Here is a 3243-nt window from a genome sequence, read left to right as displayed (position 1 = left end):
ACTAAATTTACTGATGCCTCGGTGTCCTATATACCTGGAGTTGTACTGTTACGCTAAAGCCATTTACACCAGTAAACTACAAATAATATGGCGTTTACAATATAAGGACAGTGAATTATTTTCTTTCAAAGGTTCCAGAACAATAAGCCAATGTACTCTAAAAATTGGTAACTATAGGGAAAATATTAGGCTATACATCAGGGTTATCAAATAGCCCTGGTTTTGAGACAAAACTCTCCATTATGAAAGAATGCTAAGAAATATCAAGTAAATGATCAAATTAGAAAACCACCACTTTGGGAATGCCTGGGTGGTTCAGTTAGTTAGGCATCCAGCTCTTGATTTTGGTTTGGGTCTTGGTCTGGGGAGTCTGCTTAAAATTCCCTAACTGCCAGTGAGAAGGAAGTAGCAGGATAGCACATTGCCAGTGAAGGCAATGGAGGCAGTGCTGGCTATGTGGGAATATATTCATATTTTTTAGAGACACTTAGGTTCCTGTAGTAATGCCTGTAATTTACTTTATATTACAAGAAAAATCCAGGTTGATGCAAATATGACAAAATACTAATAATTGTTAAATGTGGAGGGTGGGTATATAGGTGTTCATTATACTATTTTTTCTCCTTCTCTGTGTCCTTGAAAATGTTCACAATATAAAGTAAAAGCGGGAGATATTGAAAGACAAAACATTTTAAACAAAAGCTTCTAGAGAGTATATCTACTTGTTACCAAGGATTTTAATGACACCGTGTAGAAAGCCACATATTCTCAGGGGTTTTGTGAAAACAAGACTATTGGCCCAGTTTCAAAACAATTCAAGTTGGAGAAGTATGCCATTCAGAAAACAGCAATGCACAGCATGTTCCCTATAACACCCTTACTGAAGTATATTAATAAAAGCAATTCTCAGGTGTGGTTAAATTGTTTCAGGGAGTACCATTAATGTACTTTTAAACCTCCTCTTATATGCCTTGTGACACAGAGCATATTCAGAGTCATGTGGTTTGCCAACTGTTATTTCTGTGTTCTTTGTTCACGACATGGTCAATGATGTCAAGTGGCATAAAGCATCCCAAGAGAATGTGTCCTTCAATGTTTAGAAGCAAGCAGTATCCACTCTTACTCCACAGCTATAGTTGTAGATCCAAGGTTCAGGACACGCCTCAGGCTTGAGGGGTTTCCAGGGGTTGAAAAAGGAGATGCCTGCAAAGGAGTGAACTTCCAACCCAACCTCCAAATGAAGAGATGGAGATTCTTGGAATGGAATGCCTTTTGGAGCTGGGGAGCACACTGTTACCTGCAGGTACCCTGATTGATGTAGAAGGACCCTGCCAAATTCCATTCTCCAGACTGGAAATTCCAGGATAGTGCTGGTACCAGTGAGTGACATTTTCTTGGAACGTCACCAGGAGTTATAAAGTACTCTCCCCACCCCTACGTGTCTAAGGTATGAAGGGTAAAGGTCAACACAAAGAAAAATTTACATTATCATGAAAACATCGCTATGGAGTTCATTGGATAGAATCGGCGAAAAATGGAGTCTTCTTGGCTGAATCGTCTCAAGCCCATTTCTTAAGGACTCCCTCCTCCCTCAATGAAACCAGATACAGCAATGGGATTGCCAAGTGCAGCCTGCGGTGAAGCACAACAGGCTTTGTTTTACAAGCGTCTCTTTATGATTCTGTAATCTGCAGCATACAGGGCAACCTTTTGCAGTTCTGGTGCTGATGCTTTCTGGGCTTGTTATTCCAGGCTTTTACTGCCCTTGGTTGGTTTTTTTTTGTTTTGTTTGGGGGCCGGGGTCGCTCTGTAATTCCAGCCCTGGCGTCATCTGCATCTGTGTAGGGGGCTTGCGTGGGTTGTGTCCATGTGAACTGGATGTGCTCCTCCAATGGCAGGAAGCACCACACAGCATTCTAATTCACTTGATGTGCCCCATTGTATATGGCGCCGTGGGTGACCTGCCCTCTGCAGAGGTTGGCCTTGATGTTGTTTCTCCAGCTAAGGAGCTCTCTAACCCTCACACAGGTCCCCATGATAACCAGGGATTGCAGAAGAGATCTTGGACTTCCTAGTAGATCCCTTAATCAGCTGATACAAGAAATTTATTACTACACCTCAACCATTACATAGCAACAAATGGAAGCTGGTATGATTCCTTATCAGCCTAAGAATTTTTAAGCCTGGCTAAATTCTTTTCTCTATAGGAATGACGTTTGTTTTGGTGGACAGCGAGGGCTCCAAAGTCAGGAACTTTGATTCAGATCTCGATTCTGCTACTCATTAACTGTGTAACCTGGCAAACAACTGAATATAAGCCTTGGTCTTCTGGTCTGTAAAATAGGTCTAATGATGATTCTAACTTCATATGGTCTTTGGGAAGAATAAATGCACATAAGTCGCTTAGCTCAGTTCCTGGTATACAATCTATGTGCCCTTAAGTGATAGCTATTGTAATGTCCGATCTTGTTCCTCCCACATGGCGTGGATGCCAAACTGAGTAAGGGATTTACCAAATGATAGTTGGAGGGTATTTCAAAACAGTATCTGCCATGCATATGCAGGAAATACATGCTGTAAGAACTGGAGAAAAGTTATAGTACTAGATATTAACACTAATTACTACAATTTTAAAATTCTCTAGACAAAGGTGTAAATTATAAATAGTTACAAAGTTGTGGGACTCATTCATTTATTTATTTTTAAAGATTTTATTTATTTATTCATGAGAGACGGAGAGAGAGGCAGAGACATAAGCAGAGGGAGAAGCAGGCTCCATGCGGGAAGCCCGATGTGGGACTGGATCCTGGACCCCGGGATCATGCCTTGAGCCAAAGGCAGAGGCTCAACCGCTGAGCCACCCAGGCGTCTAGTAATCTAGGGGTTACTTAGGAGCTTAACCACACGGTTTCGAAATCTTGCAATTGATATGAAGGATTTGTTTTATGAACTTTTCTCTGTGCAAATCATCCCCATCAAAACTATCATCACCACCACCACAGCAATAAAACCCTTAGAAGCAAAGATGTAGTAACAGATAATTAAAACTATAACACCTAAGTTTCTTAATTTATTGACTATCTAGTTAGTTATTAATTATTACATATCAAGAAAATACTACGGATAAATAAATCACTGGAATTACATGAATTTAGCAAGGTTGTTAACATATAAAGTTAATATAATAAAAAGTTTTATTACTATATACCTGTAACATATGCTTGAAAATGACATTTTAAAAAT

The sequence above is a fragment of the Vulpes lagopus genome, chromosome 20 (genome assembly GCF_018345385.1).
Source record: "Vulpes lagopus strain Blue_001 chromosome 20, ASM1834538v1, whole genome shotgun sequence".
In the NCBI taxonomy this organism is placed as follows: Eukaryota; Metazoa; Chordata; class Mammalia; order Carnivora; family Canidae; genus Vulpes; species Vulpes lagopus.
This window is presented reverse-complemented; position numbering follows the sequence as displayed.